The following is an 18220-nucleotide window of genomic DNA, read 5'->3' as shown; positions in this document are numbered from 1 at the left end:
TCCCAAGCGCTGAGATTACAGGCGCGCGCCACCACACCCAGTATCAACCGCTATCTCAGCGTGCCCTGGGGGCAGAGTGATCCGGCCTCCTGGGAATCAGACCCTGGCCTCTGCGCTCTGCGGAAGCAGGTACCTTAGTCTGAGGAGCTATCTGGCCTTCCCGAAGTCTGAGTAAATTTTAAAGCATAAAAAATATACAGCATATAATTTTTAGTATAACATAATTAAATTAGAAACCAATACAAAACATATTTTTTGCCATGTTGGCCCCACCTCCAGGACACACTGAGATGTGATTGAGACTGGGCATGGTGTCGCACCCCTGTAACCCCAGTGCTCTGGAGGCTGAAAACAAGGAGGATCACCACTAGTCCAATCTGTGTAGTGAGACCCTGCAGACCCTGTACTAAATACATAAATAGATATATATTTTTAAATAACCCTCCCCCCAAATATTTAGAAATTCACTAACACATTATTAAATAACTCAAAGAACAAATAAAAATAATCTGGATATATTTTAACTGAATAAAAATGAAAACACAATATATTGAAGATTTAGCTGGGCACAGTGGTGCATGCCTGCAGTCCCGGCATTCAGGAGGCTGGCACAGGAAGAACACCATGAGCTCAAGGCCGACCTGGCCTACGCAGGAAGTTCACGGCCAGTCTGAACTACATAATAAGAACTTATCTCAAAAAGAAGAAAAACATACAAAATTTATTAGGCTAGCTAATACAGTATACTAAAGGGCAATTATAGCTTTAAAATGCTAATCTTTCTTTCTTCTTCATTTTATTAAAATGAAACAAACCAAATATTCTGTGATCATATTTTAAGAAAAAAGTAATTAAGTACATAACAAGAGGAACTAAAGTAATGATAATGCTGAAGTAAAATGAATAATAGACAACAATGACACATCCATTGTTTCTTAAAAAGAACACCCATAAAATCCTCTAGGTAGCACCAAACTTAGTGGCAAAAGGTTGAATACCCTTCAGGTACATTGAGTGAGAAAAAGATGTTTACTTCCTTCACTCAAGTGTTGCTTTGGAGGTCCTAACCAGTGGAGGAAAGCAAGAAAAGGAAATGGAAGGCACACGTTTTGAAGGAAGAAGTATGCCAGTGTTTATCTACAGAGAGCACAAGCATGCACATGAAAAATACTGGCACTCTCCAAAGCATGAGTGGACTTGGTAAATAAACCAATTATACCAGCAACAAAAAGCTAGATATTAAATAGTTGGAATTATGCCTGCCACATTGCAACAGCATCAAAATCATAATAGAGTACCAAGAACAGTGGAACATGCCACTGTCCAAGCTACTCAGGAAGCTGAGGCAGGAGGTTGGCAAGTATGAGGCCAGCCTGGGAACTTGGACCCTGACTCAAGATAAAATGAAAAAGATTGAGCAATGTAGCTTAGTGTCCTCTGGATTAAATACCCAGTTCTGACACATTCACCTATATATCTGCCTACCTGCTGGTCTGTCTGTCTGTCTATCTTCTTTCTTATCTATCTATCTATCTATCTATCTATCTATCTATCTATCTATCAATCATATAGTGTCCTTTTTTTTCCTGTAGTATCAGGGATCGAATTCAGGACCTTGTACTTGCCAGGTAGGCACTTATACCTCTGAGCTATATCCCCAGCCCCCATCTGTCTATCTGAAGGACAAATATATTTTAACAGTTGTTAAGGAAATTTATAGCTGTAATTCTCACAACAGAAAAACATAACAAGCAAAGATAAACAACCTAGTGCTGCAGCTCAAGCTTCTAGACAAAGTGACATGGTAGAAGAGAATCCATTTTATTTCCTTAAATCTCAGACTCTATTTTAGAAGTCACTTAAGTTTAACTGAAATCACTCCTCCACCCCTCTTAGATAGCCATAGACCTACACAAAGGGGAATGAGATGTCATCTGGAGGAACAAACGTAAGACAAACTGTGGGGCAAGCTAGAATTTAACCACACCCTGCCTGACGAACTAACCCCTGGGAGTCGTAAATCTTATGACCTCCTTGTAAAAGCCCCTGGAATGTAGTTGACATGGTGATTTGGGAACTTGTCAGTGCATAAACCCCCGGTTAATTTTTTTTTAATAATATAAAATAGTAATAAAAAAGCATTAAAAACAATATAAAATTTCACTAAACAATGTAACAGGAATTCAACAATGGTTGCTGTATTGCATGATGTTAACTTCAAATTAGTTATTCTGGTTACCAGACTTAAGCATACAAAATTGGTCTACAAAAACAAAACAACAAAAAAGTTATAAGAAATTAAAAAGAAAAAAAATGTAAGCATTAACTGCTCCTTTCAAAAGACCGGCAGAGATCAGCAGCACAATTGTCAAAATTATGCAGCATATAACCACAAATATATATTTTTACTTTCTTTATTTTGTCCTTTTCCTCATCCCAGTTTTTCCTTCCCACTGAACAAATTCTTTCCACTTAACAACATCTATTGTACCTTTCAGAATTTATTTACTCTTTCAGGTTCTCACATTAGCCAAACAATATAATGTTTGCACATGTGCCCTGGTTAATGTTAACCTTGTGAAGTTTTGTAAAATTCAAAATTAATACTATTTAATAGCATTAATTCCAAAAAGCATTAATGTGGTTACCATGGTTACATATAGACAAAATCTGCCAGGGAGATACCTCATTACAAAGTCCCTCTGAGATGCACATTTTCCTTTTGGCTATAATAGTGTCAGCCTCCATGTGGCTGAACAAAGCTTGCTTGTGCCCCTTCTTGACCACTGTGAGTGGCTTGTGCTGCATCTGCTGTTATAAAAGAAGAGAAATTCAAGGCCAAACCCAAACAAGGAAGGAAATTGCAAAGATCAGAGCAGAAATTATTGCAATGGAGCACCAAGAAAATAGAAAGAATTAATAAATCAAAGAGTTGGTTCTTGAAAATAACAAATAAAGTTGATAAACCCTCAGTCAAACTTATCAACAAAAAGAAATCATGTTCAACCAATAAGGAATGGAAAGGGTGAAATCATTAAAGATCCTTTAGAAATTCAGAAGATCATCAATACCTACTTGAAAAAAATCTTTACTCTCATAGAATAGAAATTATAAAAGAAATGGACAGATTCCTTGACACATGTGAATCAGCAAAGCTCAATGAAGAAAACATACAAAAAAATTCTGAATAACTAAATATCAGTCAATGAAACTCAAAACATAATTAAAAAATTCCCAACAAATAAAAGTCAAGGTCATGATGGACTCACAGTTAAATATTACAAGAAAGGTAGAGAAGATTTAACATTAATACTCTTCAAGCTCTTTAATGAAATAGAAAGGGAAGCAATTCTCTCTAACTCATTCCTGGAGGCTGGTATTCCTCTGATATCAAAACCAGAGAGAGATTCACCCAAGAAAGAAAACTATAACCCAGTCTCCCTAAAGAACACAGATGCAAGTATCTTCAATGAAGTGCTAGCAAATAGAATGCAGCAACTCATCAAAATTATATCTCATGACCAAGTAGTCTACACCTAAGGTATGCAGGGATTTTTCAATATGTGAAAATCCATAAATTGCATAATAGTAGCAGAAAATGAATACTATACCATATCAAAAGAGCCAAAGACAAAAATTACATGATTATCTCATGCACAAAAAACTTTTGACAAAGTCCAACACTCATACATGATAAAAACCTTCAAGAAATTTAGTATAGATGGTCTTTACCTCAATCAGATAAAACCCTTCTATGACAAGTGAACAGCCAACATCATACTAAATGGACAAAAAATGAAAGCCTTCACTTTAAAGTCTTCACTCTAAAGTCAGGAACAAGACAAATGTCCCTTGTCACCACTCCTATTCAGTATAGTTTTGGAAGCATTAATCAGAGATGTTAGACAAAAGAGAAATAAAAAGAATAATGATGGGAAAGGAAAAAGTGAAATTATCATTATTCACAGATGACATGATACTCTGCATGGAAGACCCCAAAATCTCCACCAAAAGACTTCTGGATTTAATAACCATATTCAGTAGCATAACTGAATACAATGTCCACACTCAAAAATCAATAGCATTGCTGTACATAAACAAGAAACTCACTGAAAGAGAAATTAGAGAAGCAACACCCTTCAGAATAGCACCCAAAACAAAATACTTAGGAATGAACCAAATAAAATACTTAGGAATAATCTAACAAAGGAAGTAAAAAAAAATATGTACATCGAAAATTATATATGTATATTGAAAAGGAGATTTCAAAAATGGAAAGATGTTTTGTATACTTTGATAGGAAGAACCAACATTTTGAAAATAGCCATACTCTCTAAACTGTTATACATATTTAATGCAATTCTAATCAAAATACCATTAGCATACCTCATAGATCTAGAGAAAACATTCCTAAAATTCATTTGGACAGAAAGAATAACTAAGGCAATTCTGGGCAACAAAGGCAAGGCAGGAGAGGGTATCACAGAAGGTAGAGGTGGAGCAAGACAGATTACTGCTGAAACAAAGCCTGCAGTGAGGAAGGGCTTGGGAGGCAGGAGCATGTTGGGAGAGCCGAGCACCATACTGTTACTGCTGCAGCTAAGGGCAGGGGCAGTGGAGTGCCCAAAGCAAGGCACAATGGGTATGCTGGACAAGCTGGATCGAGGTGAGATTTGGCTCCGGGCTATGGAAATGGAGCCATAAGAGTGGCAGTACTCCTGTCCTGTCTGATGTACCACTCACATTCTCTCAGTTAATTTTCTCTTGTTGCTGGGACAAAATACCCAACACAGAGAGTGAAGGAAGGAAAGGCTTATTTAGTTCACAGTCAGTGGAGGTTTCAGTCCATACTAAGCTGGCTCCAAGGGAGAGCAGAACAGGGCAGAAAGCAAATGTTCATGGCCATGGCAAAGAGAAAGACAGGAAGAACAAATGAGAGGAATAGTGACAAGGATGGCAATGGAAAGTAAGTCTGTCTCTTTTATGTTGATTTTAGGCTATCTGCCCCAGGCTGGGTGTAGCATTTACACCCATAATCCCAGCAGCATTCACACCCATAATCTCAGTGGATAATGAGTTAATCACAAACTCTAGAACTCAGCCCCATGAGTTACCTGAGGCTGTGAGGGGACAACTAGACACAAACCATAGCACATCCCCACAGGGTACCTGATACAAGGCAGGAGGAAAATTGATACATGAGACTATGATGGAGAAACAAAAGGCAGAGAGTTGGGAAGAAATCTATGAGACCCTGTAGTGTAGTCTGACAAAGCAGAAGAGGTTTGCAGAGAAGGCTGTGGATGCAGACAGTAAAAGCAGCAATTGATCAACCCCACATGTGACATGTGTTTATGAGTGTGAGAGGAATGGATTTGTGAAATGCAAACATCTAAAGTGTCCTACAATGTTTTTAATCTATTTTGCTGTACCTTTATATTTTAGTAAACCCAAATCCTCAATAGACGAAAGCATTTCTGCAGCAATCCGATTTCTACCATCAGATGGTACAAGTCTGGAGCTGACCTTGCTTGGGAGGCTGTGCCCTGAGTTCATGGGGAAATCAATGCATTAGAAAGACTCCTTTCCCCTCCTTACCACCCTCTCCAGGTTTGTTGCTTGCCTTATGATCTGAGCACTGTGCAAACACAATGACCTCACTGGCTCACCTTCACATGACCTCTACTAAGAATCTGCCTTGAAAAATGCCACTTGGGAAGAATTTGTCAGGGAGCTGTCTGTATTTCCTGCTTCCCCTGGCCATGACTCTGTTACATGAACATCTCCTGACCTCTACAGGCTTTTGCTAGGAGTCAGAGATCATTTTCATCCTGCAATCAGAGGAGAGCCTGTTTGCAACAAATTGAGGATAAGGAATGACTGTGATCCTAGACTGCTGCTCTGAGGCACATTCTTTGGCCTAAGAGAAAATGATCATCTCTTTAAAGAGAAAAAAAAAAAATCAGAAAACATTTCAGTTTGCTTAACATGGAAAAATTCTTGTATTATAACTAAGATATCTTTCTTTTCTCACAACCAGGCTCACTCCAAACTTTCCCTTTTTCTATCTATTAGTGCAATGCCCTTACCTCATGTCCCCTGTCCTAATGTCCCTGCTTCTGATTATACTTTGTACACATCCTTTGTGAAGATTTTTCCCTTAGTGCTTATACATATGTGGCAGCATTCACTCCACCCTGAGCAGGAGAGGTGGGCCTAAGTTAGTTTAAGTGACACCAGAAGGAGATATCTCCAAAAGCAGAACACTTATGAAACCAAAACACATTTAGTGTGAGGGAAGATTTTCAACCTTTTCTCCTAGGTCTAGATATCATTTAGGTGTGTAAGAGATAAGTTGTAGACTTTAAAGTCTTATAGCATTATAAAATGCTAAGTGATATTGTTCAAGCTTTTAACTATCCCTTATAGAACTTGGACAAACAGTGGTTACTCTGCCAGCTAGTAAATACTCCTAGAGCAGCAGCTACTCTTGGAAATAGAGGACAGGTTTTCCCCACCATTCTTTGATGAATCCCCATTGAAGCCAATGACTCATGGAATGTTGGCCAGAGAAACCTCTGGATTCTTTTCTGGAGACTGATCTCTGGTTATATGAGCCAACAGAAACCGAGAACACCTAAGGGGTTATGGCCATACTCAAAGGTTCCTTGGTGGAAACTGACTCCTGATGACTAAAAGATCTCCATTTACCTATTGAAGTTTTTTTTTTTTTCTTTCTGCTAGTAAACTAGGAATTCTACCTGTGTTTTTCAGTAGAACAACTTAATGAGTCACTCCTTCAGAAATTAGGCTGAGGCAGCTTGCAATAGTTTACATCCAACAGCAGCTATCTGGAATGATTTACATCTGTGCCTTACATGTTAACTAAGAGTAAGAAAGATTTTTGTCAGCCTTAAAGTAATGTGTTTTCCTGCCAAGATGTAAAATGTGATTGCTAGATGATAAATGTAAGTTTTACCTGTGAGTTTCAAAGATTTAATGTAACCTAGTCCTTTTAGGAAAGGTTGCCCTGGTGACTAGGCAGAACACAAGTGTCTTGGAGATTTCTTTGCCCTAGAGCTCAGGGCAATATTCTTCCAGTCAATTATCTCTTTTGTCTATCTCCAAATTTGATCTGTTTTACAACACAATAGGGAATGTGCTCTGCATCCAACACACCTTTTTATGGAATAGTTATGCTTCTTCATGTAGACATTACTGTTGTTAGACTAGTTGTAACATATTTACAAATATTCAATTACTGTCACTAGACTAATTGTAAACATATTAACAAATATTCAAGAAGAGTAAGTGCACGGTTCACACTGTTGGTGAGATTCTTGGGAGACAAAAGTTGCATGCCAGTTTGAGAGTGGATAGCCTGGTTGGATTTTGTCTCCCCTTTCTCCAAGAGCATCCCCTGCTCTGGAGTGGGTGCCTTGAGGTAAGGTGGAGACATCCAAAACTCTCTCTTTTTGCATTCCAGATGGGAATTTCACAGTCAAAACCTCTTACTCCTTTAGAATGCATCATTATGCACAGGAAGACATTTGATTTATAAGTGCTGAAAAAGAGCTGCTTAATATTTTTCTGCACATGTGTGTGGCTTATGTGCCCCTAGTGCCAAAATGGAATGCAGAGGAAGTACCAATTATGACACTATGTTACAACTTAGAATGATACTGTAAAAGCAAAATGGTCAGATTTTGTTTGCATTAAGAAAGTCACTGTTATATAGTTTTGAAATGTAGACATGAGCTACAGGAGAACCAGGCAGTTCAGGTCCCTAAAACACTCACTATCTTGGAGCCTAAGGACAAGACAGCATTAAGCACAGCCTTGCCCACCACTACTGAAAGTAAGGTTTCCTCTATTTGCCTTTCTAGTCTAGAGAATGTGGGCTTCTAAAACAGCTGTAATCCAGCCCTCTACAGGTCCATACCCTTTCTTAGCTGAATCTACGCAAGCTTTTCAAGGACAATACCCTTTAAAGAAAGAAAAAGACAATTTGGAAATTCCAGAGTTCATGTGCCTTTTTCTTTGTGACCTAAAACAGATAAGGTCAGATCTTAGAAGATCTTTCGATGATTCTGCTAAGTGCATTGATGTCTTTAGAGGACTTACTCAGACTTCTAAATGTTAATCTTAAACCAAACTTTGACTTCCAGTGAAAGGCAGCATTACAAGACATTGCTAATTTTGAATAGGCAAAAGATAGACAACCAGTAGAACTACCTGATCCCACTGCAGCCCAAGCAGTTCCTACCCAAGATGCCTGGTGGCCTAATAGCCAGCCAGGCATGAGACTAAAAAGGATATTTTCTTTTAAGTGTATTCTTGAAGGTCTATGAACTAAAACCAAACCTTCTAGTTATTTTAAATTTTAACTATTTACCAGGAGAAAGATGAACACCCCTCTGATTTCTTAAAATCTTTAATAGAGGCACCAATAAAGAATACTTTGTGAGATGTTAATTCAATAGAGGGGCAGATGACTCTTACAGATAAGTTCAGTCAGCTCCAGATGTTAGAAAAGAGTTACAAAAGATAGCTTTTGCTCCAGACAACTCACTTGATACTTTATAGGTCACTAAGGAAATAATTTCCTATAATTGGAAGTGGGAGAGAATCAGGGAGAGAAAGCAAAGAGATAAAAAATGGCTGCCATTATTGCAGCCTTGTAACAGACCCTAAGTCTGACTTTCTGGGCTCCAAGAAGTGCTCAGTGACAATGAGGTTCATCTGCTGATGAAGTTCATCTACTACTCCTGTCAGAAGCCAGGCCAGCCTTAAGAGGCCCCACAAGGCATGCCCTGACTGCCAAGGCAACACTGGAAGTGTGACTGCACTCTGCGGTGGAAGCCCCAGAGCTCAAACTCAGATTTCCAGGTGGCCCATTAGGACTGAAGGGCCCTGGGCCTGCCTCCTCCCTCTGGCCAGACTGTTATCTCTACCTGCCATTTCCATGGAGGAGCCCTGAGTAATTATATTAAAAGAAAAACCCAGCCTCTTGCTGGACATTGGCACAGGCTTCTTTGTCGTTCTCCAACCCTGACCTTCCTTTCAATCATCGTACCTTAAAACACACAGAATTTGGAAGACATCTTGCTTTAGCTGTAAGTGAGATATTACAATATATATTCAGGTTGCTTACTAAACAATGACGCTGAGACTGATTTTTTACAAATGTAATATATATTGTTCATGTGTAAGACTTAAAAAGGTATTTCACTAGTTAAAACAGATCCCCAAGGACAGATAAAATCCTGTCAGTGTAAAAATGTTCTGAAGACACTGGCTACACAGTGTCCAATAGCTTTGGGCCTATAGATAGAGCCAGGTCTTGTATTTATGACATAAAACTCAGAGCCACAATGTTAAAAGGAGAAATCTTTCTGCAGTGCCCCTTGCTTACAATGGGGGCCATATCTCCATCACTGAATGGAACGTTGGTTTAATCTAGCTGAATGCTATATATTTTATGAGAAGTGTATAAGTTAACCTAGTTGATTTCTGATGTAACTCAGGTATTTCATGTTGATAGTTAATACAGATGTGACCTCTGTTCACTGAAGCTAGAGGGATTTATAGCAAACTGTCAGACTCCATAAAAAAAGGGGTGTGAGAGCTTTGTGAGCTAAAAATGCTAGGTCTCAAAAAAGTTTATAAACTTACCTGTTAGTTCGAATGCTCATGCATTCATTATATGTGCTGTAATTTCTCAGAAAATTTTTTCTTTCTTAGAAGATACCAAAACCACGTGATCATATAGGTAAAACCTATAGTAAATATGGTTGATTACTTTTAGATTCCTTTTACTGGGATCCACCAGGTTTTGTCTATAGAGACATAGTAAGGCCTTAACTGTCTACCTCATACAGCCCAGGTGAGCTGATCCCTCTCCAGGGTTTCCTGCCTCATTACAAGTGAAGCTATTTTCACACTCCTTGGGCAGGGCTGATTGCCCTCAAAGATGCTTCCTCTATCAGTCTAATCCTTTGTCAGGAAATCCACTACAGGGGAAGTTGCCATCACACTCCTTGGGCAGGGCTGATTGCCCTCAAAGATGCTTCCTCTATCAGTCTAATCCTTTGTCAGGAAATCCACTACAGGGGAAGTTGCCATCACACTCCTTGGGCAGGGCTGCCTGTTGGAGGCCTTAAAACCAAAAAGTTATACCTTGCTCAGTGGACCTCAGGTATCTGACACAAACTGCAGAAGTTGGAAGGGTCTGCAGGAATGAATTGGTTTTAGTTGAGGTATTTCATAGTAGGAAGGATACAGAATGGAATTATAGATGGAAATGAGAATGGTGATACTAGCAGCCTACAGGAAAGAAGGCCAGTTAGGAAACGGGGAAAAAGTTATGCCTCCCTGGATCTGGACAGAGAGAAAGGACATTTCAAGAAAAAAATGTCCAAAGCTGCTAGGGGGGAAAAAAAGGTTCATGATGGAATCAGAAGAAGTTTCAGATTGAGGTGGTCATGGGTCTTCCCCTCTCAGCCTCAGAGAACCCATGTTAACTCCAAATATAAGGAGAAAGCCTGTTAAACTTTTAATAGATGCTCATGCAGATTTGTCAGTTACCCAGACAGTGGTCCCACTTGCCAACCAGAAAGTACTCAGTGTTTTCCATAGGTCTGCAATTCATGTGCCCCACTAATAATAGGATTGGCCAGTTTGTTTGAGACAATACCCAGTGGCTGTGGAAGATAAAAAGAGATTAAACCCCAAATTTAAGAGATCTCTGCTAATGGACCTACAAAACATTCTGACTAGTCTTTTTATAATTACTAACTAAAATAAGTTATTACCTTCCAGATCCTTCTGCTAATGTCTCAACAGCTATCCAAAATATAAGATATGAAGTCATTACTGTCTACTTGGTAAAAATAATTTTTGACTATATTCATAATTATCCTGCTGATGCTATTATTTGGCCCATGCATGTTTAATAGTTTCTTTGGTTTATTTCCTCCAGATTTAAATCTATTCCACCTATCCAAGATAAAAATGCCTGGTGTCTATTGAGGGCCTTTAGATAGATCCTCTGGAGAGTATCTCTAACTGCTGGTCTACAACTACAATCCCTTTTACCCTGAAGAGGCCAGAGTGGTCATTGCCCATGGTTCCCTCACGGCTCTTCAGGTTACTTCTTCAGAGGGAGGAATGTTGTAGGAAGATGAATTAGACAGAAATATTATAAGCTGTCAGACAGGACCAGGCCCTCAAGGAGAGGAGATGGAAGACAAGGTGACTTTGCAACTTGGAAGAGACAGACTCTCCTATGTGGGCCAGACTTCAGGACCAAGACAAAAGAGGAAACATAGCTACAAACTTCCCTAGGGATGGGCATCAGGGATTGATACTCTAAATAGGTATCAATCACCTTGAAAGATCCCAAATGAGTCACTAACCCAACCCCCAACAGGAAGAGACCCTGTCCCGTATTCATGCCCACTTGCTGCTACATGATTCACTTCCCCATTTGATACTGGATTTAATCAATTTTACCTGAGCAATGGTGCTTGTAATCTCATTGATTGACCATAGCTTTGTCCCACCTCATGCCCACCTAAGTGAGTTCTCATGTCTTTTCCACCACCTTAGGCCTGCCTCACTGCATTGTTTTCCTCTATAAAAGTCCCTGTAAGAGACAGCTTCCTGGGGACCACCTGCTCAGGGCTCCCCTCCTGTCCCTGTCTCAGATAGGAACTTTCTTTTTCTCAATAAATATATTCTCATAAAAAAATAAAATAAAGGAATCACTATACTGTATCCATTTCCCCAAGCCACTGTAATTGGTGTAAGTACTGAAGTGGGATTTTCTAGGGCTTCTGGGAGACAAACACTTGCACGTCTTCTCTCAGTATGCATCAGAACAGATTTTCTGTTCTCTTGGACAATGTGGTATGAAAATAGGAGGTCTGGCATTGCTGGAAGTATTCTGCTGCCAGGAGATGAACAGTTAGAGTGTGAAGCTAAAACTATCTCTAATTCTATTTACCATAATTTAGTGAGATGGGTTTTACATGTCAGCTTCAGTGGTTATAGGTTGCCCAGATACTTGGTCAAATAATATTGTAGGCATGTCCATGAAGGTGTTTTGTGTGTAGACTAAGTAAAGCAGGTCATGCTCTCTATAATGAGTAGTCCTCATCCAATCAGGTAAAAGCTTGATTAGAGGACAAAGGCTGGCTCTCCTCAGAGTTAGAGCAAACTCCTACTACCTGACTGCTTGAGCTGAAACTCTAATATTTGCCTGCCTTCAGACTTAAACCAAAACATCAGCTTTGCTTGGGTCTCAAACTTACTGCTTTTGTATTAGAAACACTCCTGGTTCTCAGGCCTTTTCCCTTGAGTAGTACCATCATCTCTAGCTTTCTGACTATACACAGGTGTGGCCTCCCCACACAGAGGGGTTTGGCCTTTCCATGTTCAACTGAGATGATTAACCCTGCATTATCTGGTGAAATGGGAGGGGCCTCCTCTCAGGTGGTTACCAAGCAAAACAATGCTTATCCTCTTCAGGGCCTTCTCCTTCCACCCTTTACTTCTAGACCTATAACCAGACTCAAGTCCCAGTGTGCTCCTAAACACTGTAACATAAATGCCCCTGAGCCCATGTCCATGTAATTGCTGCTCATAAAGGCCCAAATAAATTGAGGACAGGTTGTTGCATTTGGTAAGCTAGCAAAACCAAAAAGATGATAAACTTGTATTCCAAAAGGTTATTTATTTATTTATTTATTTATTTATTTATTTATTGAGATAAGGTCTTTCTGTATAATTCAGGCTGGCCTTGAATTCATTATGTAGCCCAGGCTCCCTTCAAACTTGTGGTGATCCTCCCGACTGAACTTCCCCAGGGCTGGGATTACAGGTCTGCACTGCACCCAGCTCACTAAAAAACTTTTAACTAAACATTGGATTTAAACTTTTTCAAATGTAGCTTTATAATTAGGAGGAAATGACTGATGAAACCTGGTAGCTGGTAATCTGTTGATTTGCATCAGTCTTGGAGAAGGAGTGAGATTACAGAAGTTTCAGGTAAATCTACCTTGTGATGTTAGTTTAATGATTAATGAGGCCTGCGTGCTCAGGGAAGCATAGCCTTTTTCTAGCAAAGTAACTATGACAGGGAGACTGAGAGGTGAAGTATGCTTTGTGCATCTACAGAATGATTTCAGTTTTGCTACTAAGATGTGAAATAATTGTAGAAGTATACATTGGATTGGGGTGAATTTATTGATGTGTTCACTAAACAGAAATGCCTTAATGTTCCAGCTTGAGGAATTAGAAAGGACTCTGATCAGTTGGCTGAGTCATGAATCAAATGTAGTCATAATGAATCAACCAGAAATGCCCACCTTTGTTGGTGCAATAATGTACAGAAAGGGAGGAAAAGGCTTCAAGAGGTTGGAAAGCTTGAAGGGCACTTGTTTGTATGTTTGTTCATGTGCTTCTGAGAGTCTCACTATGTAATTCAGCCTGGCCTCAAACTCACTATTTCTCCCATATTGACCTCAAACTTCCAGTGTTCTTCCTGCTTCAGTCTCTGAGTGATGGTTTACAGAGATGCACCAACATGTTTGAATGAATTTGTCATGCAAAACATATTCATCCACATTGGGAGTGTCCGGAAGATTTGCCTTTCATCCTTTTCTCTGAAAAATGTATTTATGATGAATAAATAACATCTTTGAAGAGTGGTAGGCCAACTTTATAGTGAGAAGCACAGTCATTTAATTAGAAAATGGAAACATAATGGGAGTAATTGCAACTCCTCTCCCATGGTGAGAGGAACCAAGTGGCAAGGCAAAGGGAACATAATTATTGACACGAACAACAGAACTGAGTCTGCATCTGTAATAATCTGTAACTGCAGACCTCTTATGTTGACAAGTCAAGCATGCTGCTCCTAGAAGTAAAATAGGAAGACAAATAAATTCTCATGAGATCTGTGTGAATAAAATACTGTAGGCCAAGTGAATTAATGTCTAACTTGAGTCACAAGGATGAGATGCTCCTTAGCCAATTACCAGTCTTGAGTCAGTCTACATACCCAGACAGTTTCATAAACTCTACAGAAGAGCAGGTCAGGTGCTCTCAGAGAGGCCCCTTAACTCTGCTGGAAAGGTACACTCTTGTTTTTCCTCTGCTTTCCCTAGAGGGACCTTTGATCAGGGTAACAGCATTGAGAGGAAAGAACTAACCAAAGTGGTGGGGAATGTCAGCCAAACTGATGCACACTGAACTGACACTCATTCTGGGAGACCCAGAGTCACCGTGGCTTTCCAGTCAGAATGGGGGCTTATGGAGATCAGGAAGTCCATGGAGTTTCAGCTCACATCCACCTCACAGTGGGCCAGTGTGTCCTTGAGTACATTCAGGTAGGGCCTTCCACATCCTGCAGGAGTGAGCATGTCCTGCAAGCCCTACTGGACTCAGTTACCACTGACAGTGTGGTGGTAGATCCAGAGGTATGGCAGCTGGAGTTGTCTGTCAACTATGCTCCCTGCAGTGGGAGATCTGAGGCTTCTCTTGTCATGTCATTTATCTCTTTGTGTACTTAAATACTAAGGGGGAACAAGCTCTATACAACTAGCTTTATATGGGGAGGAGTCAAAAGCTATACACAAGGAATAACTTGAGGGTCCCACAAAGCCCCTCATGCTCTTACACTCTCTAATATGCTGCCACAAAACCCACAGTATCATCATTATTTCCTTGCACCAAGGCTCAGAAGATACGTAAGTATTCATGGAAAATGGATAGGCCTTTAGGTCATCTCTAGCTGTATCTATTTTCTACTCAGAGAACTGTATGCTAAATCTCACATAACATGTATTCTACCTCTTAAGTTTATTAATTCACTTTGCTATCATCCTCACCAGATTTCTAGAGGGTAGGAGTTGCATTTCTTTCCCAAAGAGAGCTAAAGCCTTTCACTGAAGTAACTGCACTGGGCAGAAGGGCATCAGACTTTTAGGGATTACTAGACACTGGTGTTGTGAGGAATTTGGTTTCATTACATATCTGACCATAGCACACAGTGAGTTCTAAAGAAATGATGATTGGATGAAATGACTATGCTTTTATTATTGATGGATTACAGTATGGGGATTGAACCTACAGCCTTCTCACTGAAATACATCCCCATCTCTGCTCCTTTTTTGTGGCAGACCACCTGAGCAGCTCTCCTTGAAAGAAGAGTGACTGTCTCCATTTTGACTGAGCCTGACCCTATTTCCTCGTATTGTTCTGTACAGAGCTGGCTAGGACTTCTGTTTACCCTTCAATTGGCCTTAAGCAATGTCTATTGGTCTAGCTGAGGTGCTGGTGATAGTCTTTGAAGGTGGCGTGCGTGTTTCCCTGGTGACTTATACCTGCTGCTCCTTAATGTCAATGAGCCAGGTCAAGACAGGATGGAAGAGCCAATGCTCTGCACTGCCAGCTGGGATTGAGCCTCGAGATAGAGGTTATGACTTCCTGGGGCTTGAAAGACTACATCAATGCTTTGTGGGCATTAATGGTAGTCCATAAGTAACACAAAAATTACAGTTATATATGGACTAATGTCTCAATAAGTGTCTCTCATTTAAGCTTTGATGCAATAATTCCATGAATTGTGGTTCAAGGTGGCCTCATTCACAAATTGACTATAGACTTTACAAATTGGCTGAATGCATGACCATCTTCTTTAGTAGGTGCCACATGCAATTCAGATACAAAATATAGGATATCATTTGCTTAGTGAAAGAAAATCTTCATCTTCATCATATCACACAGTTACTAAAATCTTCCAGTCTCACTCTCCAGTGGAGTGATTCCCCTCTATGGCTCTACAACTGTTGAATAGGTGTTAGTCTGAAGGGAGAGAATCACCAGGAGTAACCTACACAGAGTATATATCAGGCTCAGCATACTGGCATATTTACTGGGTTAGTAGAGCTGTCCAGAGACAAATAAATATTGTAGTTATCTGCACTGACAAGTTATAGATATGCATAACTACAAAATGCTAGTTAATTCACCTCTAGAATCCCAGAAAGTTTCGAGGTAAGTGGCTTCAGATGTTGTCCAGCTTGTAGGTACATCAGGTCAGGAACTGGAGACTCAGAGATATACACTGACTTCCCCCAAATTCCCCAGCTTGTCACAGCAACAGATCATAATGAGAACTGTTCACCCATGCTCTTTCCACCAGTTTTTACTGTAGCTAAGGCTAGAACATAAGTGGGAACTCTCAGGAAGTTCAGTGGCTCATTCCAGTGATTTTTAGAGAACAAATGTGGGTCCATGGTTGTAGTGGAATGTCTGAGCACACCTAGAAGGCAAGTAGGGAAGTTCTTGAGGACAAGGGAAAAGATTTTATTCCCTGAGATGCTAATGGTGCCAGGCGTCTGTCTGGTAACCTTTCCTGTTGTGGGGTCAGTCATGCATTCATGGACTTAGAGGGGATGCATGACTCGATTCTTCACACCCAGAATAGCTCTGGGGACCTGTGTCTGTATTCCAAGGATAAGGAGACACAAGTGGAAATTAAGAAACTAATAATAGTCTTGGAATTTTTGTTGCAGTCTTTCATTTCCAGTAATGAATCAGAGAGTTTCTGTGAGCAGTTTCAGCATATAACAAACACTCTCCCCTTGCCTTGCACTGGTTTCTGCTTTTCCTCTGACGAGAGGTAGGTGTCTGCAGGGTCTGTTTCTTTTTCTGCATGGTTTTGGCTTATACCTCCTTTGGCAGATAGACTTTCTATCTAAGTAACCTCCTATGCTCTCCTTCCTTGGCTACCAGAGCACCTTGAATTCTTCCTCTGTAGTACTTTTTCAATGTGAATTTACATTTCTGCTTATTTATTTTGTCTCCACAAATACAAAACTGAATGGACCAAAGTCCATATCCACAAAGTAGTTTCTGGCATACAGTAGATGCTCAGTAAATATTTGTGCAGTGATTTAAGGTATAATGATCATAAGATAGAACAAGAATCTCTCAAGAGTGCTCAGTATTAAAGCATGTGTCGTACCATAGGCGAGCATGTGGGCACACACACACACGTGCACATACACAGCATGGCAGTAGGGTGGTGAATCTGTTGGTCTTGTGAGGAGGCATTACAGTAGCCCCTCTAGTTGCACTAAAATGTTATTCCATATGGTTTCTCAGGCTTTTATAAGCTAACACAATATTTCTCATAAATGCAAGGTATACTTCTAGAAAGATGTGGAAAATTCTTTTAGTACTTTCAAGGTGAATGGTGAGAAGTCCTACAATGATAGTGGTTGCCAGGGTAAGAAAAAGTATGTTTATTAGTGTTATTAAAATTTAAGAATGTAAACATTATGTACTAGAGACACATACTAAGAAAATTATCTGGAAAAACTGTACTCTTAGGATTGAGGAGCAACAAGTTAGTAACTGATATATCCTCAATTTCTAATACTGTTCACTCACCAACAGTTTGAAATTCTATTTTTGCTTGAAATCCTATTGATATAAAGTTTTTTGTGACTAATTTTTATATTTTTGTGTTTAAAAATGAACTGTATTGGTGATGTCTCTTTTGAGATCAATTTCTGATACATTTAATAAGCCAAAACATTAATAGCTTTCAAGAAATATATATTGAACTCCCTGATTAGAGAGGTCTGAGACAGAAAAATTCTGCATGAAATTCCAAAGATGTTTCTCAGAACTATGACACATATTGTTGAAATTATGTAAAAGTTAAGAAACAATTTTTTTAGCCAACTACACGCTTATTTTTTATGCTTTCTCTGCACACAAATATACACTGCTGATTCAAACACCATTTATAATTTCCATTTTTTGAGTTCTAATTGTTCATCCTTATTTGTAGTCCAATTTCAATTTCATTGTTAAGTAGAACTATGTTATTTTTGGCATACTTTTCAAAATGGAATGGACTTACAAATTTTGGAGAAAATGATAAAGAAGATTGTTGAAAATATGTTCTCTTTTCCATCTTTATTTAAAAGCACAAGTCATCAACACTATTGTGGTAAGGATGTGTCTAGGGAGGGGGTAGTTGTTGCTCTTACTACTCCACCTTCACCACCACCTCCTTTTTCTTCTTAATTTTGCTCTTCTTTTACTTCCTCATCTTCTTCTGAGAAAACAATTTAAAATGTAATATCCTATCCTTCACAAACCAGAATAGGCCCTGTTGTCATATAGTCCAGTTTACTAT

Source organism: Octodon degus, unplaced genomic scaffold (assembly GCF_000260255.1).
Source record: "Octodon degus isolate 3935 unplaced genomic scaffold, OctDeg1.0 scaffold00186, whole genome shotgun sequence".
Classification (NCBI taxonomy): domain Eukaryota; kingdom Metazoa; phylum Chordata; class Mammalia; order Rodentia; family Octodontidae; genus Octodon; species Octodon degus.
Note: the sequence above shows the minus strand (reverse complement) of the source record.